The sequence below is a fragment of the Schistocerca cancellata genome, chromosome 9 (assembly GCF_023864275.1).
Source record: "Schistocerca cancellata isolate TAMUIC-IGC-003103 chromosome 9, iqSchCanc2.1, whole genome shotgun sequence".
Classification (NCBI taxonomy): domain Eukaryota; kingdom Metazoa; phylum Arthropoda; class Insecta; order Orthoptera; family Acrididae; genus Schistocerca; species Schistocerca cancellata.
The window spans coordinates 426756113-426779722 of NC_064634.1; the positions used below are offsets into that span (position 1 = coordinate 426756113).

Below are 23610 nucleotides of genomic sequence, written 5' to 3' on the forward strand. Positions count from 1 at the left end.
GTCCTCGCCGATACCCCAGGAGCAACAGTGTCCCTAATTTGCTGGGAAGTGGCGGTGCGGTCCCCTACGGCACTGCGTAGGATCCTATGGTCTTGGCGTGCATCCGTGCGTCGCTGCGGTCCGGTCCCAGGTCGACGGGCACGTGCACCTTCCGCCGACCACTGGCGACAATATCGATGTACTGTGGAGACCTCACGCCCCACGTGTTGAGCAATTCGGCGGTACGTCCACCCGGCCTCCCGCATGCCCACTATACGCCCTCGCTCAAAGTCCGTCAACTGCACATACGGTTCACGTCCACGCTGTCGCGGCATGCTACCAGTGTTAAAGACTGCGATGGAGCTCCGTATGCCACGGCAAACTGGCTGACACTGACGGCGGCGGTGCACAAATGCTGCGCAGCTAGCGCCATTCGACGGCCAACACCGCGGTTCCTGGTGTGTCCGCTGTGCCGTGCGTGTGATCATTGCTTGTACAGCCCTCTCGCAGTGTCCGGAGCAAGTATGGTGGGTCTGACACACCGGTGTCAATGTGTTCTTTTTTCCATTTCCAGGAGTGTAGATGGTGACACAGGTGACGGTAAGGCCGGGGAAGAAGAGACTAAGGATCAGGTGTTCGGTGGGGTCGGGAAGGAGAGGTTGGAGCCGAACCGGGATCTGGCAGTGGTGACCAATGGCAACTATGACACGTGCTATTGGGAGGGGATTATTGGAGCGGTGAAGGAGGCAGGGCGAAGTGTGGATGGTGTGGTGGGGTTGGAGGAAGGTTTCATTTAGGAGAAAGTCATCCACGCGGTGGGTGGCAAGGGTATGCAGTAAGAGGGTTTTGTTGGCGGGAAGGGAGCGGATGTTGTTGAACAGGATACGGTGCTGTCGCGCCATGACAAGGAGTTAAACAAGGGTGTCGAGATGGGAAAAGGTGAAATGGGCTTGGTTGTGCGAGTAGGTGGCATACATTTTTAGGTGGAAGACGGAACGAGCGGCTATGAATATCTGTTTGAGGGTGTGGGGGCACTGGAAAGGGTGAACATTTTGGAGAACGATGGTAAGGAATCTGATGATGTCCTCAGTTGTAGTGGGGGGGGGGGGGGCAAGGGGGGGGGGACAGTGAGTTCAGGAGTGGTAGGAGGGGGTCAGGCCTTACATTTCTGGGAGTACGTAGGAGATGAGGGAGGTTATAGGTGTTACAGGAGGAAGGGGACTGGAGGTTGGAGCACTGCCGTAGGAAGTGTACTTGCTTGCAGTGCGGGCAGGTGGGGGCCTCGTGGCACTCAGATGTTGGGTGTGCATTATACCGCAAGCACCTCTGGCAGTGGAGGGATTGAGGAGGGGAACGGGAGGGGTCAACATGGTAGCGTTGGTTAAAGAGAAGGGCACCCTCCTTCAGGAGGCGGTCTATGGAGGAGGCGTGTTCGGTAAAAACCCGCATAAGGCGGGTGGGGCCAGCGGAGTTGTGAATGCGGCGAACTGCACGCACCTCCAGATGGGGATGCGCCTTCAGCTCCGCCAACACCTCCTCCTCCGTGATCGTCGGACTAAGCCGAGTGATCATGGCGGTGAGGGTCGGCGGGCAACGCGGGGTTGGGTTTGGTGGGAAGGAGGTGAGAAAGGGGCAGGTGTGAGGGAGGCATTAGGGCCAAAGTGGGTGACGGGGATGCGGGAAAGGATATCACGGTATGAAGGGTAGGGCTGGAGGAGGAGATAAGGACTGAGTCACAGCGAGGAGTGAGGAGGGAGATGGGAGCACCGGGAAAATGTTCACGAATGAAGAGGGTGAGGTTCCAGGCCTCAAGAAGGGAGGGATGAGGACGGGAGAGGAGGTAGCGGTAGGAGGAGGGGGAGGAGGAGGAGGAGGGGGCAGGGACAGGCGGGGAGACATCCATGGCATCCTGGGCAGGGGAAGGGGGATGAGGCGGAGCCTTTTTAGGTGCAGAGGAGGCAGGGGTGCCATAGGGGCGTTTGACGGCGGCAGAGGAGGTGTGGGGGATGGGAGCAACTGGAAGGTGGCATGGAGTGGCAGTTCCCAGTGCTGGAGTTGGCGCCGGAGATAGTGAGGGCGAAGGCGATGGTGATGGCGATGAGGGAGACGACGAAGAGGGTGAAGGTGAGAGCGGAGCGTGGGCTGTGGCCCTCTGGGCCACCACCCTAGCGGGGGCTGCGGAAACGAAAGGAGCAGAGGGAGGGAGTGGAGGGAAGGGATCAGCGGAGGCACGGGAGGGAGGAGCCGGGGATGGGGTGACAAAAAGTGAGGGAGATTGGAGAGTGAAGAGTGGGGGGATGGACTGAGGGGGGGGGGGGGTGATTGGGCACACCACATGATAGTGGTGGCAGCGGCGGAGGGAGATGTGTAGATGATGGCAGTGTTGGTGGATGTAGTAGTGGTGGTGGGGGTTGACATTGCGACAAGGAGAAAGACACAGGACAGGACAAAAGGACTGGAGCAAACGAGGGACGGGCAAGGTGACGAAAAACAGAGGAAAAGGGATGTAGAGCGACGATGAAGACTGGGGCCGAAGCCCCACTCTGCTGCTGCTGGCGGGGGGGGGGGGGGGGCGACCCTGCTGGCTGGCCGGCGGGGACGCCGCTGCCACTGCAGCTGCTGCTGCTGCTGCTGCTGCGCTGGCTGCCTGGACCGCTGCTGGCTGGGACCGCCGCTGGCTGCTGGCTGGACCGCTGCAGGGTGGCTGGCTGGCACCTGCAAAACCTATCGCTTCGATTAGTGCCGGAATGGCACAATCGAAGGGCGGTATTCTAGCGAATTACCGCCGGAGATGTGTGATACCCTTAGGTTTTTAGGTTTAAGTAGTTCTAAGTCTAGCGGACTATGACCTCAGATGTTAAGTTTCATAGTGCTTAGAGCCATTTGTTTCTATTTCTTTTATGTCTCATTTGGAATTACTTTATTAACTATAATTCAACGATGATGAGATGTAGTTCGAGAAGGAAGGTTGTTGGTCATTGATAACAGATTGAATGGACATTCTTAAAGAGATAAACATTACTTATTGCCACTGTACGTAATTTACTTGCGTTTTCTTCCTTCAAGGTTTCAACATGCAAAAGTATGACTAAATTGTTAAGTTATCCAGAAAAGCGAAATATTTCTTGTATTTTTGCTGTGCTGTCTTGAAATTCTATTTCTTTGGTGTGTAAATGGTAAAGTTCTTTTATTATCGTGGATTGGGTCGAGAATTTTTAAACTCTTAAAACCATATGTTTTCCCTTCAATTGTAGCCAAATTTGCCAAATGCCATGAATAACTCGTAGTGCGGAAATCTACAGTTACAATTTCACCTTTACGTAGAAATAATAATACTTAATAAAGATATGTAAACAAAGATGATAGCTAAAATAGAATGAGGAAGGAATCTCTGTTTTTTTTTACAAAATGGTTTTGGTAATATTATATTAGAACTGCTAATAACTTGTACTGATTTTACTAGTGGGGCGTGGGGGACTACTTTCCGTTACGACAGCAGCGGATTAATACCAACGACAAATTGTAGAACAGAAATACAATTTTGTTTAGATCGACTTCATTTTACGTTTTCTGTGCACAATACTGCACTGCTCGATTGCATTATCCGAAAACTGCATGTGGTATTTCCATTACTTGGGCACATCTCTAAGTTTTCCCGTTACTTTTGCCGAGCTATTTCGCTGTGTGGAGTCCGCGGAAGTATTTCTGTATTGGAACCTCATGTAACTCTCCGCACACCGCAGTGCAGCTCTGCAGTAGTGACGAAGAGCTGAGGCTATGCGGATGTTGCGCATATGTGTTGTATCTTTGATGCAGTTTGCAGTCATGGATGCTTGTAGTAGAGGTATGTGGTAAGTACTTGAATGTTTTAGTCCATTCAGTTTTAATCTTTAGCGTTATTATTTTTATACAGAAGGCAGGTTTTGTTGTTCTTTCACGCTGCGTCACCACGTCCGTTTCGAGTGTTTAGAAAGTAAAGCGGAAAAATTCATTGCCAATCGGCCTGCGTGCTCCTAATTTTGAGGTCACGGACGATAAATTGAACTCTGGCGTCACGTTGATGAAACGGTACGTTGCATTGCTTTGTAATTTGAACTTTGGCATTACCGTGAATGGTTTAGAACGTTGGTTCTTTCGTTGAAGCAATTTTTTTGGTAGCTGTGTTGGTATGAGACTGCAACGTCATTCCCTCTCTTCCAACTATTTTAGTCTTAAGCGTTTTTAATGAATCATCAGAATTGTCGAGCGACTGGTAGTAAATACAGGATATTGCGTAACTTTCGACTGAAAAAAAAACCCTTGTTCAAACCTCAATCCTAACAGAATATCACTCTCTTCAGTAAAAATGTACATATTATGTATTATTCAGTCTGCTTCGAAACATTTTACGACAGACTGTGATGCTGTGGTAATTTACTTTTTTGCGAACCGGTAGATTCCAGAGTTTTTATTTTATGTAAGAACTAATGATCAGCTATCGTTGCATTGGGGTACATTTACGTAAATTTACTGAGCAGCAACTCAGATTCTGATTTAAGTATTTCAGACTATTCCATTAGATTCTCTCTCTCTCTCTCTCTTGCAGCAATATTGCATAGCTGCAAATATTGGGCAATAATTGGGCTATAATATTTACCTATGAGGGCAGCTTGCCCTTTGGTCGTTTAGTGATGCTGTAGGGCTGCTTTACATACCGAATAAAATGTGATAGTCTCTTGGAACACTTACTGAAACCAAACCAATTGACTCGGCGAATTATTTCATAAGTTTTGGGTTTTGATCTAATGGAAGTAAATATTGTGTAGGCTACGATAAGTAATCAAGCAGTGAAAGTGGTACGTTTATGTTAACTATCGATGTTAAGATTTTCATGCTTAGCTGTTTCTTTGCGGAGGTGTCAGTAACCTCGATTGTTTATCTGGACATTTTGGAACTGTTTGCATTTCCACAGGGCGAAGAACTGCGTGCGACCCGGCATGTGCTGCTCACTGCACCTTCATCGACAGGAAGGCTTTGGGCGACACAATTCCAGGTCGCTAGATTGACAGAGGGCCCATTTACTGGCCCAGAAGGTCGCCTGAGATGACGCATTAATTTTTTCTTCGCGGTTTCATGAAGGATGCGGTCTATAAGACCACGGCGCGGGACCTGCGGGCTTTCACATCGGAGCAGCAAATGCACAAGTTAATTACATGTATGTTCGATATGGGAGAAACTGAAGTATTTCATAGATACCATGCGTGCTTCAGATAGTGCACACATTGAACTGTCAAACGGCTACGACTGCAGGTGTGTGTAAGTATTATACCGTAAAATACACGTTTCTACCAACCCCCATTTCTGAAATACAGAGAGGGTCAACTGAAGAAAAGGATATGTCACAGACTTTGACTAATGACGTTGTCAAAGATAATTTCTAAGCTATGGATGATAATTCGGTTGCCCCCCACAGCTTCAAATCGTAAATTGAAATAAATGAATGTAGCATTAAAAGAAAAATTGTGTACGCATTTTGTTGCTGGTCATTGTTTTGAGGAATTTGTGGACGTGTTTTAATTGTTCGTTACTTGATATGATAGTGTTTGTAGTACACAAGGTAATCCATTATCAAATTGAAATTTCATTCTGAGCAAGTTTCAGATATTTGGGTATCTCATTCTGGACAATTTTGAGATGCTTGTGTCAATAAGTATGACCTGACTTTCGTTGTGGGTGCAGACACATAACTAAAGTTAATTTTTCTATAAATATCTGGACTAATTGGTGAATTTGTATGTTACGGTGGGTATGGCCAAGATATATGATTTACAGGTTTTTGTCATGTGCCCTCTGTGTATTACTTATATCGTAGGTCAAAGCCAAACAGTTGTTCCACACTTTTAAGTATTTCCATATGGCATAATCCGTTTAACTTCAGGGAGGAAGGTTACCTTCATAGTCTCGGGTGTTATTGAATTTAGCAAATGTTAAAATTCAGGAGTATATAAGAAACGCTTTTTTTCCCCTCCAAAGAAATTCCTGCCCCTAGATACGGGCCTCCAAAGGTGACATGGAACATCATTTTGAAGATGTGACATTTGGAAAAAATTTTTAAATGCTGTATCTCTAACAGAACTAGATATTTTGCAAGAGTTTTTGAAATATTATTGCTATATGATTACAATGGTATCCTCCGTTTTGATATGTCGAAAGTTCTTTTACTGTTGCCTTTTGAATTTTTTTTTTCCTTCAAAAATGCCAATGCAGAAAAGCTAGGTTTTTCTGTTGATTAGTACCATGCAGTACTATATTCTCTCTACAGGAAAGCTCCCCCTTTTAAGTAGAAAAAGTTTTATTTAAAAAAAATCTTTTTTTTACTTTTGAGTGTAATGTATGTCTCCACTGCAGTTGTTTCTTACTAATTTCTTTGTTACAATGTTTATTTGTAGGCTGTTGTCTTTGTTGCAGCTATTTCTTAAACTTTGTTGCAGTGTCTTTGTTGTGGTTGTTCAGTGCTAATTTGTTTACTGACGAAACTTCTAAGAAATCTTAGACCATCCAGTGACGTCTGTGTTTTTGTGAGGAATTTACCAGTTGCACTGATTTTTGTGGGAAGGACTGTTTGAAATGTCTTCTGACTGGGGCCACAGGAGAATGAAGTGCGGTGACTATTTGCATATCCATAAAACAGTGATATATAAGACAAACAAAAAACAGACTTTGTTCAGTTTGGGAATAAGTGTTCTCATTTGAAGACTGTGTCAAAGTGAAGATGTTTCCAGTGACAAGTGTTCTAAATGTTATGACGGAATACAAAAATGCTAGTATCTGAACAAGGTAAAGCCTCCCATGATGCAGATGTTGCATCAATAGATGAAAAATAAAATACTCCGAATCAGTAAATTAGAGGTAGTTGTTAGTCCTGTTAAGAAACCATGGTCAGCGAAGTAGTCATAAGCTTTGTGTTAAGAAAGTGCCGAGAAATCATTAAAGCTATGGATGAATACACTAAAGCAGTGCTTGACCATATTCTTCAAAGTAGAAATTCCAGCTTCAGAAGAAAATGAACCGTGGCACTCTTGTGCCTGTTTGTCAGGAATTTTTCACAAAGGTCATTCCATGTCAAGTGTCCCAGCTTAGACGATGATCCCAGCTCGACCATCTTCAATTTTGATGAAATTTGTGCAGGATGTACCTGAGTGCATGAACTTATGCAAAGCTTCAGGCTCACCTGTAACTTGGTTGAGGTGCTAGAGCCATTTCTGTGAAGACCACTTTTACAGAGACTGAAAAGTCGTGAAGAAATCGTCAAGTTTGGCATTCCACTGTTCCTAATGTAAAAGAGCTACTCTCTTGCTTCTGGGTATATTGGTACAACTGTGTGTGCTCTACACACAAATGTTGCAAGTAGAGTTCAGAAAGCAATGCATTTGGCATAATCTCAGTTCAAAGTGGGCAACAAATCATGTTGTGAGAAATTTGCCCCATAGTTTGAGGCATAGGTAGTGGAGAAAGTGCTCTATGGACATGGTCTTGTGACAAACTACTGTCTTTCTGTATATCACAAATATGTTTAATTACTGTGCTACCATCCTGTAAATCTGCTAAAAAACGTGAATGTATAAAAATATACCTGGGTTCACAGTCATGTATCTCAAAATACACCTACAACATTACATTCATTAACACCATTCAACAGAGCACATTTCATTCTATTAGAAAAACTTATTTACATTTTGGTGTCTCTTTGGGTAAGGTGCAAAAATTTTGGGTCGACAGAAACGTCCGATCCCACGCGTCGGCTTTGACCCGTGACGTAAGGGTGTTGTCATGTGTGACGTCATGACGGCGCGGAGTTTGGTTTGTGAGTGTGGCCTGTTTGTAGATGTTGTCGTGTTGTGGTTTGTGCTCTCTGGTGGTATGTTCAGGGTTTTCGTTTATGTGGTGTAATGGGCTCAGTTTGCTTTTGCTCATTATCCAGAATTGTTCCAGTGTCGGTTGTGTTTTGTAATGGAATTCGTTTCAGTGAGTTAACGATTTTGTGTGAAGGTTAATTTAGTGTTGTTCGCTGTACATTGTGTGGTAATTTTAGTAAAATTAATCGGTTGTTGTTCTTGTTCAGGAATGGATATGACGGATAAAATTAACAGTGCGCAGGTCAAGGGAAGTGTTCGATCCCAATGTGTGGTTGTGTGTGTGTTGATATTGGTATCGGGAGATGTTTTTGAGCTATATAGGCCAAGGGAAGTGTTTGACCCTAATTTATGGAATCGGCAGCTGCTGTTGAGCTATATAGGTCAAGGGAAGTGTCAGATTCCAGATGATATTGTGTTTAATGGTATTTGGGGAGTTTTGTGATGTCGCTTTTTTTCGTCGTTTTGTATGGGGGGGGTGTCTAAATTAGTATATATTTAGTTTTCCCGCACCCAAAAACACCCCATTTCCTGCGCTTGTCCCGTTAATGTCATTAGGCTTTTTGTGGAACGTGTGTGTGTTTGTTTCTCGATGTATTTTCGTCCTCATAATGTGTACGTACCGACTTTATATGCGCCATATTGGAATCGTGGTTTATGATCGTTTCAGCCATATTTGTGACATCATGGGTCAAAGCAGACGGGTGGGATCGGACGCTTCTGTATTTCCAAAATTTTGCCTAAACTATTCACTTTTTTGGTAATTTGGAAAATCCTTGTTGGTGCATGGTGGCTAGGCCACTACCAATCTCAAGACTGGTAACCCCATTGCCAAGGGGCCATGCCCAGTAGCCATGCAAGGTCAGCCATGGGTGGGTTTCTTTACTGCATGCTCCCAAGCCTGAAAGTGGGTGGGTGTCCAGCAGGTTCCCAAGCCAGAATGTGAATATCTAGCAGGCCCCAAAGTCTAAATGTGGGTATTTAGCAGCTTCCCAAGCCTTTTTTAGGTCTCTGTGATTCCCAAACCATAATACAGAATTCAATTTTTAAATGTTTTAAATTTTTTGCTGATGTCCAAAACTATTGCTTCCAGCAAACGGTATTGCTGCCCCATCATTGAAACAGCTAGGACTGGTATGACTGCAATTAGGCTATCTGTTGTTCTGCGATCCAGCATATCTCTCCTGTAGTAGGCCAATGAAATGATTTAGCAACTCCATGAGGATTGATGAAAGTAATCAAGGCATCTATTTCTTCACGTGAAACTTCAGATATTGCCACCATTTTCCATCATAAACGCAAGCAACATGCTAGCCAGGCTGTAGTTCATTAATGGCAACATGTTTAGTAGCAGCTTTAGCATGTCGGTTAACATTTGCTATAAAGGATAATGTATCATTTCATACTCTGTAAATCTTAGCTGCTTTTCATCAACTGGCACAAAATGGTGGTGGTCTCTTGTACCACACACTGTACACCCATCCTCAAAACATTTCTGTTGATCAATTTTTCCAGCTTCAGTAATTTCTTTTTTTAATACAAATAAAATCAATGCCACGATTTTTTTTGCAATATTGAAACAGATAAGTTGGTGTTAAGATTTGGTTGTCAGTTGGGTGTTGAAGGCTAGCTCTTGCTGCTAAATGCTTAACCGTGCCCCCAGTTCCATCACATGGTGATTTCCCATGGCTTGTTCTGAAAAAATTCCATTCTGCAGTAATGCCAAAATCTTTTTGATGATGGCAAAGATTTAGGAAGCTCTTAAAATGTTTGTATTTTACTGCAGAACCATTGCTAAAATAATGAATATGCTTAATTTCTTTAAAAATGCATTTAAGGGATTTGATAAAGTATGTTAAAAACACACGAACTGCAACTGTCATATCGGAGGGAGTTATTGATTATGCAGTAGCTGACACACTTTAGGTCTTAATTACCTTTGTAGTAAATGACAAATGGATGTATTGTAGCTTTGATTATTTTCCCAAGGGAATCCCTGCGCTGCGTCTTGGACAACAAAGGAGTAATTTTCTGCAAAATCAATTAATATAATCAATTCTTCTGGTTTGAGACCTTCTTCAGTGAACTGCAAATGCTTGCTCTGATGCTTTGCAATGTAGTAGTGAGTAGAAAGGGCAAACAGTTTTGTAACTAATAGTTCAATGAATTCTTCAACTGTCATTTCTCTGGTTTCGAGTGTCTATCAGTGTGAGTCCATTGTTTGAACTGAATTGTATCCTCAGGATCAATATCTGCAAAAGTGCTTTCCAAATATTAGTTTGGAGCTTCTGCTCCTGGACATACTAAACAGCGATGAAGCCTGCAATCCTTTGTTTCCAAATTACAATGTTGCTCAGTAAAATTTTGCAATCTTTTATTGGGCCATGTGCCAAAATTAGTTTACAATTTCGATGTATTGTGCAGACACAAACTGCATTTCCAGTGCATTTTTATTGCGGTATTATGGTCAGTGAAAGCAGTAACACACCAGCATCTGAAGAAATTGCAACACCACCACATAGTAGAAGTGAAAGGGTGTGTACAGGCTGAAGAACTATGTATAGTGCTTCACTGCGATTTTGCTGAGAACTGGTCTATAATTCTTCCACGATTAGACAAAATACAGCCACAATTCACAATTCTGAGGATTTTATGGGAGTCGTGAAATCTTATATATCGACAGCCCTCTTTCTTTTGCCCAAAGAGGAAATTGAAGAATTCCATGAGCAGAAAAAGGATGGTCCAAACAAACTACTACTACTACTACTACTACTACTACTACTACTACTATTACTGTGAAAGAAATTCAGAAGACACATTTTTGGACTCAGTGATGACTCACATTGCTCACACTTTAAAGAGCAAGAAAGAAGTAATTTCATTCATTCGGTCCACACCTCAGAAACAGCAGGATGATCAGATTAACAACCTGAGAAAGTTTGTATGTGTTTCCAGCTGAAGGACAGCAGCAATGCCATCAGTGCTAACTTCCTGTTTACTATGTTTTGAAGATTGTAAGTGCTCCAGTTCCTATTGGTTCAACAGGAAGGCATCACTCTATATCAAAGGAAGATACTGAAGCAGAGCAACAAATTTTTAGTTCATTGACTGGCTAATTTCAGTACAAAACAGTGCACAGAAGTTGTATAAATTGAAACCTTTAAGTCTTTAGACCTTTCACATACATTTTGGAACCATTTAAAATGCTTCAAAAAATGAGTCCCTTACTCAGCTTTCAAAACTAAAATTATGTTAAATAAGGCTAGGTTATGCTTTTTATGAACCTGCTATGTGATAACGTGGTAATAAAACAGTTTTTATGTCTGGCAAAAGTTTAAATTGTTTATAAAACCTGTTCAGCCTAAAAGTGGAAGCTTCCCTTTTCAGGAAACATAGAACTATATGGTACTTATCAACAGAAAAGAAGTCAGTTTTATTTATTGCCATTTTTTTAAAAAATTCCATAAATTATAAAAAGTTCAGAATGCTATAGTAAAAGAACTTTGACAGAGAAGTCCAAATGGAGGATTTCTGTGTAATCATAAAGCAATTACCTTGCAAATAAAAAACCCAACAAAATATCTAGAACTGTTCAGAGATTCAGCATTTAAGTTTTTCCAAAATTCCAGTCTTAAAAATGGTATGCACAGTGTCATCTTTGAAGGGCTGCATCTCGGAGCAGTTTTTTTTAGGAAACAAAAGACATGTTCCTTACTTAGTCCTTCATTTTAATGTAGGCCTATGTTAAATTTAGTTACATCAGAGAGTATGAAGGTAAGATTTTTTTCCTAGCCTGCTTGAACTGATATGGTCTATGCCACAAAGCTGTAAAGATCATTTTGGAACACCATGTTTTGTTATGTATATTAAGTGTCTAGAGTGAAGGTGGTCCACTTAGTATACATAAAGTCACCATGGTGATGATTTATGTGTATTAAAGTGGACCATCTTCTCTCAGGATGGCCTGTACATTATTTGCCTGGTTTGTTATTTGTGTGTGCAACTGAATTATGTACATGTTAATGTGTCGTTGGATTTCGATATAGCAGTATTTTCTGCGTAAGGAATTATGACAGTAAAAATTTGTCTTTGCATTTGTATTATGGTTCCAGGATATTGCAGCAGCTTGTGCAAAATATCATGTTTGTCATTCTATATTAATATGAAACAGTTTAAAATTTTCTTTCCCAATACATGTCATTGTGAAGTGAATTTAAATAAGTAAAAATTGTCACTACCAGCAGTGAATGTTTTGATAGGGAAACTAGTAGTGATGTTGGAAAATGTCGTGTATATTGTTGCACCATGGTTTGAAATTTGTGGCAAACTGTGGGTCTTTTACTTGTTTAGAGCTGGCTGCAAGGTTTAGTTGTAAAGAGAAAGTAAAGTGTTTTAAGATTATTTTTCCATTTACTTTATGTGCACCTGGTTCAGGAGTGGAGGAACAAGTTTTTGTATTGCACCACATACTGCTATGCAGTGAAACTTGGTGTTGGAGCTCTGTTATCCTCATGCTTGGAAGCTAAAAGATATTTAGGCTGTCTAGAATTTTCCTACCATCCTTTGCCAGCAGTCTTTTGTGATGAGTTGTAAGCACCATCTGCGACAGACAATGTATGTCAGGACGTATTATAGTCCAAATGGAAACAGAAACTGGTAGCCTGAAATCTTAAGACATCCTTTGACGGAAGATTCGGGAGCAGAAGGATAAAATATAGTGGTGTGTGTGCGCGCGCCACTGTCACCACACCCCCTCTCCCATGTTGGTGCGCGCGCACACACACACACACACACACACACACACACACACACACACACTAAATCTTCCAGTAGCTACTGTTCATGAAGAACATAAGCCAAGTAGGGTGAGTGTAAAGTCTTTCTCTGATTGCAAAAGTTTATTTCTAAGGACCTGCACAAGATACAGCTATGCAGATCATTGCAAATGGTATCTTAACTTGTGAAGTTTTTTGTGGATACACTTCTGCATGTACTGCTGTAACAGCACAAGGTAGTTTTTCAATACAATGTAAATTAGTAATGCTGCTCTCACAGTAGAATCTTTGCAGGAGAAGGTGCAATGTGTTGTCGTTTCATGAAATGCTTTTGCCTATTACAGTTAATCAATAGCTCTGAAGTGCCTAGGGTAGAGATGTGCCAGATGTGAAGACCATAAATGGATGATAGAAAAAGTTTAGAGGCTGGTGACAAGGCAAAAAACAATAGACCTAATGTGATGACCCTGTTGACACTGCTTGCAGCATTGCAACACAGTCTGCAGAAAATTACATCTTTCCAGAGAAACAACTTGAGTCCTGTGGTGAAGGTTTACGCAGATAGCAAACTTTTCGTGAATCCGTATTTCAACTCAGCTTTGCAGCTGGATGTGTGCTGAAATTGCTGTGAATATCCTCGAATGAATGTACTAATAATGGCCACATTAATAAAGTTTTTGTTGTGGTTTTCACATCTCTGGGGAAGCATACATAATGTCCAGATCACGGAGTCTCTGAGATCCCATAGACGTTACGCTACAGACAATGCCGCAAGAAAATTACTGGTGTGGCTTTATGAACAACACAATCATTGGACAGTTCTTTTTTTCACTGGTAGGCATCGAAGACCTTGCCCACAATGTTCACCGCACATAGCCCACCTTGGCATTTCTTGAAATGGTTACACTAAGGATGAAGTGTTTGGTTCACCAGATCCTAATGTGCTAATTCATAGCATGTATATGAGGTGCCGTAGAAGTGGTTACGGAGATGATGGCAAGACAGAGAAATTATTGGTGAGATGTTATAAATGTAACACATGTATATATGTCTTTGAGAGAACCTGGCATTTGCAACAAACTTCATATCTGTATCCAGCATAATTCCTTTTCTGTAATCAGGGATAAACTTTGTGGAGAACTTGTACTTCCTCGGAGCTTTTTCAGTGCTTTAAATTTCCAGCTTAAGTTCTTAACTGTGAAACGGGTATTATGGAGCAGAAGAAAAAACTTTGTGCCTAAACATCTGTGGACAGACTTGAAATACCAAATACTTTTTCAGATTGTTTAAAGTACAGTTTGTCTTATATATGTAATCTGAAGTTGGTGCCAGTTTATGTGTTCCATATTGTTGTTACAGGTTTCATTAATGTGGCTGTTGCGTAGCGGTTGGTTTGTCCAGGAAAATGGAGATGTCACAGTGCGAGAGAAACCTCAATGTGTGGTCTAGTGGTGCATGAACTCCTGGTCGACTCTAAACAGCACAAAAGAAATTTCAGATAACATATAGAAAGACATCAGTGGAGTCAGGATCTGGTTTGTGATATTGCTACTTAATAAATTGCAGGGTAACCCAAAAGTCTGTTAACATTTGAAAATGCACCAATTTGTGGAATAATGTAGATAGACATAAAAGTTGGCACATGCCAGAAATGACATAAGCCTTTATTGTAACCAAAAACTGGCTGACAGATGGTGGTGGACAACAACACATCATTAATATCTCATGTGAAGAATGTATAAAATGAGTTACAGTGAGAGGGACTCTAGTAATCACAGCATGTTGACTTCACCAGGAAAGCAACTGTTTCTGAAGCTTTCCTGTCAGAATGGAGAATCCACTACTGCAGCTCTGTGATCCTATTGGGGTATTTTGTACAGGCTGTGTGAAAAGTGTTACTGTACAGAATATGATCAAGAAGTTTGAAGCCACGAGTTGTTTAGACAATCAGCTCCTCAGTGGTGTGAACATGCAAGTTCTACTGCAGCTTGGGAAACACTTTAGCCATTTCACCTCTGCACTGTGAAGGCAGCGCTTGTGAAATTGCAAGTCACACTGGCGTTCTACACAGTGTTTGGAGAGGACTAAGGCATGTCCTTAAATGCTATCCACACAAAATCCAGCTTTGTCATGAAATGTTGGCCACCAATTTTGTGATGGGGAGAGCATGTGGTCTGGACTCTTCAAAAAATGGGGAAGATGATGAATGGTTGTCTAACATGATTTGGACTAAAAAGCCCATTTCACACTATACCCCCGCCGGCAAAACATTGCACTTGACAGTTCGCTTTTTGTCTAGTTAGGTTGGCCATACTATAATAGCGATGTTGCAGCAGCAACCTCTATACACACAGCAGACGATACAGTTTTCCGTCCCGTCTCGTAAATGCAAGCGATTGAGCAATTACAGTGTATATAAAAACTCATTTTTAGTTGTACTACAATGACAGGAAGTAAGGAACCGTATAATAATGCATGTAAAAGCATAACAATGCGCACCAATTCGATAACGGAGCAAAGAAATACAAAAAACAAGCATCTGACGACTGGTACTTTAAAATCAATAATGTACGTAGTTTACGAAATAAATAATAACTGAGATTGCAATAAATAACCAATATTAGTAATTTTTCACTCACCAATTTACACCGATAATGGCGCAATTCCATCCAGCTCGCCATCGTCACTGTTGTCCGATTCATCGCCAAAACCGTCTTCATCGTCATCAGCAAGACAAATCATTAATTGTTCATGGCCACTGATAATGCCTTCTATTGTCTGTGCTGCTCGTATAAGCTTCTCGACGTGCTCTACTTTTTTTCTCCATGAGGCTGCATCCACAGTCACAAGAGCTTCACGCAACAGCTTTTCCACCTCTGTTATTGTAAAGGACTTGTTGTTGTTCCTTACATACGTTTTTACATCACTCCGTATTAACTCAATAGGGTTGAAATGGCAGTGATATGGTGGCAGCCTTATTACAGTATGACCCTGCTCCTTGGCAATTTCGTCTACTACATATGTAGGTGTCATAGGCTTATTTTCTTTAACAAGAGAATATAACAGAACCTTTGTCATACTCATATCCGCTGCAATATTTAGATTCTGTAACCACTGCACCATAACTTCTTTCCGATCATTTGTGGTTGGGGCTTTGTTCTGTATCACCGAATGATATGGAGCATTGTCCATTACAATTGTTGTAGGGACAGGAAATTGTTTTAAAAGGTTCCTGAACCACTCAACAAATCGTGTGTGATCCATATCTTCATGGTAATCACCAGTCTTTTTTGATCTAAAAACTAGAAGTGCATCAGGGACAAAACCACTGGAGGAGCCTGCATGGACCACAATTAATCTAGCTCCTCTTCCCGTCGGCTGATGGCCGCTACTGCTGGGTGTGTTATCCGTCCAACATTTACTGACAGCTTCCCCGGCATTAACCCACATTTCGTGTAGCCAAATTATGGAATGAATGTCTCTGCCCACAATTTTGTGCAAGAAAATGCTACGAGCGGTAACAATATGTGCCCTCTCTAACAATACTTTGTGTCCGTCTAGTGTTTTGTAACAGAAACCCATGATTTTAGCACAATTTTTAGTGATGTTTTACCACCCCTGAAGAGTTCACTTTCTTTTAAAGAGATTAATAACTTAGCTACAGTCGGATACTCTTTTCTGCTGTAGTAAGTATAAACATGCCTACGAATTGGATCAGTCTGGAAAGAATCTGAATCTGAATCTGTGATAGGACTAGGTCACTTTTTCTTCTTTCCTGGGGTTGATAAAAATGTATTATTTGATCCAGACAGCTCGGAATCATTACGGCTCACTTCAGTATCTTCCAAGTTTTGTAGTAATACTCCTTTACTTACTACGGTTCTTGCACTAATGCCAAGAGTTTTCGACATACGTTCCACCACTTTGTCGGCAGGAATTGATGGCTGTCCATGAATGCTTACGTAGTTTTTCTCCTGCTCGTAAAACTCAAGAGTTCTGCGTAGTAACTACAGTGCCTGGCTGTTTAGCGGCACCCCTCGACGCAAAGGATTGTCACTAGGTGAACGAAGTCTTTTCGGTGGCATTTTCCAAGTATGTACACTCACAACATAACAAAAGTCACAACGATATAGCACACAGTACAACGAAAACAGGCGGTAAACAACATACAATTCACGTTGTATACACATTCACTAAACAAAGCCGGCAACGCGGGAACTTTGACGTCACAGCACGTGAGTAACAGCTGTGCTCACTGCGCTGTGATTGGCTGGCGCCCCACGCTGAATGCCTAGCGCCTATCGTTCTTCACTTATTACTCTTTATGCTGCCAACTTCATACGCAAACGTCAAGTGCAATGTTTCAGCGGCCCGGGTATAGGAGGATCTGTCAACACCCATGACTCTTAGAATTTGACTTCCAAGACTATCACATCAGGTATAACCGGGCCCTTTTCCCTTGAGGAAATGTGGGGTGCTGCTTTTCAAACTTTCAGTGTGATATATGTAAGGTACACCAATGTTACGGAATATCATCTCTAGCCTGGCTGAGAAACACCTGCTGGAAGATATGAGTTTTGTGCAGGGTGGTGCTGCATGCTGTATTGCTACAGGTGTGAAAGATCTCTTACACATATTGTTTGGAAAAGATGACAGAGTTGCCACTTGTTACATGCTTGGCCTACCAGGTCCCTAGACCTCATTCTGTGATTATTGTTACTGATTTTACCTGATATCAAGTCTGCTGCAATTGTCATGCCTCATTAGGGGTGCTAAAAGACATAGCTGATGCCAATTACTCACCTTAGGAGCAGTTCCAAAGTCAGGTGACTTTGACCTGGTGCTCCACACTGGTTTGCCCTTGTTTTTACAGGGTGTGCAAATTGGTGCCGCATTGTTGTTTTTGCAGTTATTTGTAATATGACCTCTTTCACCAGTGTCCACACACCACAATATTCTCCGGTAGCTAACATCCTCTAGCTGTGCAACTGCAATCTTGGCACTGATTGCACTTTGGTAGTGAAAGATGATCCTTAATTACCTCTGATTGATAGTCTATAGAGGTATGCTTTTGGTGGAGCAGTTCACACCAATTGGTTGCCTCTATTGACATGTGACATGGGTCTATCTCCTCGCCCAGTCCTAGACTCCAAAGTGGAAACCTTGAACTCCTCTGTGAATTCACTTGCGACCCTGTTTTGTGTTCTAACTTGGTATATTAATCCAATGTCTGATTTATCTTTGGGCATGTTACAGACTATAAACAGGGGATTCTACTTTCATGGCAGTTCACAAATTGTGTAGCAGCTTATCCCTGTCTTATGCAGTTGCAGTTTAAACTACCAGTGTGTTGCCAAGATTTCGCACATCATCAATGCAAACATTTATCACTGTAAGTTTAACAAGGCTGGTGAACTACTTAGTGAAGGTGTTTCCTGTTTCTGATCCTTTGGACTTTACGAAGAGCATTGCTCTGTTGGTCTTTGCGGCCTGGTCAGTCTCATTATTATTGGGCACTGGAGGTTTGAGCTTCACTGCTGTGTGGGCAAATGTCTTCTGTGCAGTTTGTACCTCATGGATCTGCCAGTTGCTCTGTTGCTTTCACTTCTCCTTTAGTAACACTGTGGGCAGTTGCCCATTCACTTACTTGTAGTAGTAATTCTCCTTGTAGTCCATAAGACCTTGCAGTGTAATATGTTGTGCACAGGGAGGTGTTCTTAAACAAAGAACAAATCTCCTCCAGGTGCCTGTTTTTAGGCCTGAGGGTCTCATCTCTTTCCTGTTATCACACTCAGTTTTGTTGCGACTGATGTTACAGTCCCTCTCTTGCAGGGAGTCCCCCCCCCCCCCCCTCTCTCTCTCTCTCTCTCTCTCTCTCTCTCTCTCTCTCTCTCTCTCTCTCTCTCTCTCTCTCTCCCCCCCCTCTCCCTCTCCCCCCCCTCCTCCTCTGTTGACTTCTTTGCCCATGAGGATGCTGCCCAGCCACAGCTTCATGCTGCTTCCCATCGACCACCCTTCCCTCACTGTTCTTGAACTCCTTAAGCTTCTTTTGAGCTCCATTGCAGCTGAGCCTCTGCCTCAATGTCACTTACTGCTGCCTGCTCTCCTGCAGCTTTGCCAGCTTTATTTGGAGCTGTGCTGTGTTCACATTTAGTTCCTGACTGCTCCACCCTCATATGGGCTTGATTCTTCTTACCAGTCTCAACTCTTTTTGTGAGAGATGTTCCTGGACTTCTCAACTATTAGCATCGTGTGATATTTCCTATTTTTGTTACAGACAACTTCGGGAGTTGCCTTCCATCTCACTGCCAATAAGTCTGCAAAGCAGCAGATTGATCTTTCGCATATCTTTCCACTCAGTTTCTGCCTTGTGATTCTCCATATCTTTGGTCATCATCCGAATCTCACATATCTGTGTTTATAGTCTGTGGACTCTTGAAATCTTGGAAAGCTATACTTGATCTCATGCGAAGGTAAGTATCTAGTTTATCCACCCAGGTGATGTCTTCGTATGCATGGGTAAGCCTGATGGTCCACCCGTCCACTGAGGTGGCTGACTTGTGACTGTTCCCAACTAGCTGCCAGCTAATATAGAGGGTGAGGGGTTATCATAGAGAATGTTCTTCTCTTGTTTAGGTGATTAAGCCAAGACGCCAGTCCTGCACATGCACGACGTTTCATTGCGCACCTCACAGCTGTTGTTGAAGTGTGCTAGCAGGGTTCTGACCACACCTGATGCCATGTACCATATGCAAGTTAGTGCACCTCAGGCTTGCCACACCTGTACAGAGCTGTTAGACCTTGTCCCTGTTGTTGTGGCCCTCAGGCCACTCTGTTAGCACTCTCCCAGGGGGCTCACCACCCTTTGTGATACCATGCGTCCCCAACCTTTGCAGCACCTCTTCCCTTTCTGTGCTGCATGTCTATCCTTCTGCTATTTTTTTCCCCTCCCTTGGGAAACATATCTGGGATATTTTTGGGAATGTGTTGTGACATCAGAACAGTTCCTCGTCTGTTTTTCTTTTTGTTCTCCATCTCCTATCCTTCCTCTGCTTCTGCGTGTTATGTTCCTCTGTTTCTTCTTCCTGCCTGTGCATTCCTAAAGGCTGGCCCATGCATTTAATGCGTAACAGGTGAGTGGGTAACGCATAATTCCCAGCCCCGGGTTAACAAGTAGTGTTTGCACGTATCCCCTGGTACATGCCAGGCCCGGGGAGGGGTGATTGCCTGAGCTGTTACCTTCCCAGATTTACAAATGGTCCCGCAGTCAGGTGTTAGGGAAATCTGACGTGGTGTAAACTAAAGAGTGTGCAATCAGAGATGCTGGCAATTGTGGGTTTTTTACTGAGCAAATCACCTTCACAGTCTAAGTCTACTAAACACAAGCGGAATTATGCTAGAGATTCAAAGAATCTTCCAGCTGCACCTCTGCTCCTCATGGTATTGTGTACTGAAGGTCAGTTCTTTACTACAATTAATTGATTTATTATTCAGAAAGGTGATGATGCAATTGCAGGCCCTGTGAAACTCTGCTCTCGTTACGTAATGGAACTTCCGGAGATCAGTTATAATTTTGAAGCCCAACAACTGCTTATAGCTTCAGTCCTCCATGACTATCCTGGTCATGCCGAGCGCTATTGAATGCTGACTTCTTCACCTGGTGTTATTTACATCTGAGTGCTTGGTCTGACCAAGGGAGAAATCCAAACTTACCTTACTGATGAAGGCATCACTGCAGTCTAGTGGCTCAATAAAAATGTTGATATCAATGTTAGTGCCTACATGCACTCTTTTTCTCACATTTGATTGGGTAGTGCTTCCTCAAAGATCAAAGCAGGCTGTGAAGTCATCAGTCAGATAGTAAATTCCGAACCAGACATGTTGCTACCAGTGTCAACGTTACAACCACACTCGCATGTCCTGTCAAAATGTGGCCAAATGTGTTTCTTGTGGTAGGGATGCTCACAAGGGTGATTGTGCGCTACCTCCTCCCTGCTGTATCAATTGCAACCGTGCAGCCTCATCCTGAGAATGTCCCTTGTATCTTGATGAGTGGGTCGGCCAGGAACTTCAGGATGTTCACATTCAGATGTTGCAGCACCTTTATCTTACAGACAAGCACTTTCTCCTTCTTACATACAATAGCATTTGGGTTTATATTAAGTTTCCCAGGCATTGTTGTGAAGTCACTGCCATACCCCAGTAAGGACAAACACCTTCCTCTTAGCTAACATCCCATTTCTCCAACCAGTTGCTAGCAAGGTGATGGAACATATCGTTCATGGCCCGTTGGTATGGGGGCTCAGATCTTCTAATCTACTAGCCACTGAACAATGTGGATTTTCAGCATACCATACTGCAGTTGACCACCTCGTCATTTTGTCACTTGTCACAGTTTTCTGTGGAAATACCAGACTATGGCCATGATTTTTGGTTTGGAGAAAGCCTATGACACCTGCTGGAGGACTGTTATCCTCCGTACTCTTTAGGCTACATGCCCTATTTCCTTCAGGAATTTGCAAAATGCAGGGTTTCAAAGGCATGTTTGGCCTCAGCCTTGTCAGATACCTTTATCCAGGAGAACAGGGCACCCGTAGGCTGCGACCTGAACGTCGTCCTCTTTTGTGCTATAGCCATTAACCTGTCTCCCACCAGGTACCTCCAACTCCCTTTTCATCCATGACTTTGTGATATATTGCAGGTCTCCATAGATTTGCTCCCTTGAGCAGCATTTTCAGTGATGTCTCGATTGTCTTGACTCAGAGCATTGACAGTGGCTTTTGCTTTGTCACTGACAAAACTGTTTATATGAATTTCTGGTGGGGAATGGGTTTCTTTCGCCATCTGTACATCTAGGACCTATTGTTCATCCATTTGCTGAAACTAAGAAATTTCTGGGGCTCATGCAGTTTCTTGGCCTTCCACGTGACTGTGTGATGCAGCCAGTTTGTGTGTGTCCTAAGTCTCGTAAGCAGTACTTCCTGGGCAGCAGATTGGGCCACCCTGCTATTTTTGTGTGATACTTGGCTGTTTGAAACTAGACTGGTTATTTTGTATATTCATCTGTACATCTGTTCATATTGGTGTTCTAAGGTTGTGACATGGGTGCTTATGACCCCTGTTGTTTGTTCACCCCAAAAGAAAACAAAACTTCTGTTAGTAGCTTTGAGTGGTGAACACATTGTCTGTTTAGTCGACGGAATCGTGCATTTTCCACCCAAAATCATACATGTTGGGGTGGGACGGTTTTCATGTAGTATCCGCCGCATATGGTGCACTTTGCAGCAACCACCAGTCATCGCCCACAGACTCCAGCAAGCTTACCTTACCGACTGATATGCTTTACAGTGCTGTTCCCAGTATTGTGCCTTGACTACAGTTGTTGATGGATGACGGTAAACAAGTTGTGTGTTATAAAAAATGTTGTCTTCACTATAAAATAGGTATTCTAATTATCGCTTTCGTATTACATAAAGTGCCTTCGGTTGGTCATTTTGTGCACAATTTTGGTATCAATAGTACCCCTTTTATTTTAAAGCATTACCTACCCACTTCTGTGAAGTACAGTGTTTCCAAATGTTAACAGACTTGTCAGTCATTCTGTATTTTACTGACATTCCAAGACTTACCTTTATATGATTTAATGAGTGGAAAATGTTTTTTTCTGTGCAGAGTCCAAAGGAGAAATGTTTGCAGGATGATTCCAGACAACTATAAACCATTATGAATATATCAATGAATAATAATTTGTGATGTCATGAAAGACAACTGTAATATCTGATGGGGAAAGCTATTCAGCATGGACTACTATGTAAATTTGGATGTATAAAGTAATATAAATCAAATTTTGCAGAAGTTTGAAAATTTTTGTGTTATGGATATTTCCTATTTTATTTTATAACAGGTGAGCAAAGCAGTATTCAATACAGTAGTTCCAGCTTTTGCAGAAAGTTTGTGTTCTTTTGCTAATGTTAAATTTTGTTCAATACTATAAATGAAGAAAATGTGACGGGCTGTATTTTTTGTTCAAATAAAGAAAATAAATTAGATTTTTAAAGTACCCTTAACCTCTGAAAACTGTTTCTGCAATGATACCACCACACAGTTACAGATAACCAACAAAAGTACCAGTCTGAGAATGTGGTGAAATCCCAGTCCATCTTAAGTCATTGGCCAAATTTAACTATGAAATATATTTTATATTAGCATTCAATATAAAATTTAAGTGATTACAGCTGTAATTTCTTTACAGGATCTAGACAGTGTAGCTCATAATGATCGAGGAACTAATGTGCACATTGAATTCAGGTACTTCACGTATCTTAACAAGACTAATTTTAGTTATAATGTAGTCTTTAACATTCAGAGTGGAGTGAGGTGTAGTTACAGTCCAAGTTTTTGGTTTAAATGTTAAGTGTTGGTTTTACTTTCCAGATCTTAGCTGTTGCTGGTATAAAAGTAACATGCCTGGTATTTTTGACATGTTGTTTTTAAGTCTTATTACAGAGGGTGTGTATTTCAGGCAGCAACTGTTTGTTACTGTGTAGAAATCTTCACCTGAAGTGAAAGTTGCTTAGCGATCATATTCTTCTCAGGTTTGCAGCCGGATCAGAACGTCATCTTGACACACTATTTCGACAGTCCAGCTGACCGCCATCTTCAGGTGAGAGTGCTGGTACACGATCTCGCCAGAACTGACTTCTCAGCGCAAGCAGTGGCCCCTATATAGGCCACGTGTGCACAAAAAGATCCCATAACTGCCCGCTATCGCAAGTAAACATACAGTGCCCCTGTGGTGGAAACAGGCGAAATCATGATATCACTATCAAAAATTAATTAAAAATTATTCAGTCGATTGAAACAGACCGTTGTTTTTAAATGTCTGATAACACCGGTTTCAAAGTCTTACTTAAAAGGTAACCCTTGTCTCTATTAATAAGATTATCAGAAAATAGTCTCTATGG

General features: G+C 42.4%; 1 long non-coding RNA gene across 3 annotated transcripts; it reads left to right on the forward strand.

The window, feature by feature from the left end:
* Positions 1–3686: 3686 nt before the first annotated feature.
* Positions 3687–22703, forward strand: LOC126100943 (uncharacterized). Of its 3 annotated transcripts, none has more exons than XR_007522235.1 (4): positions 3697–3823; positions 4931–5274; positions 14006–14181; positions 22319–22703. It is a non-coding gene; the product is annotated as an uncharacterized LOC126100943 (long non-coding RNA). The 3 variants fall into 3 exon arrangements; XR_007522234.1 differs by having other exon boundaries at positions 3699–3830; XR_007522233.1 differs by lacking the exon at positions 4931–5274 and having other exon boundaries at positions 3687–3830.
* Positions 22704–23610: the final 907 nt, after the last annotated feature.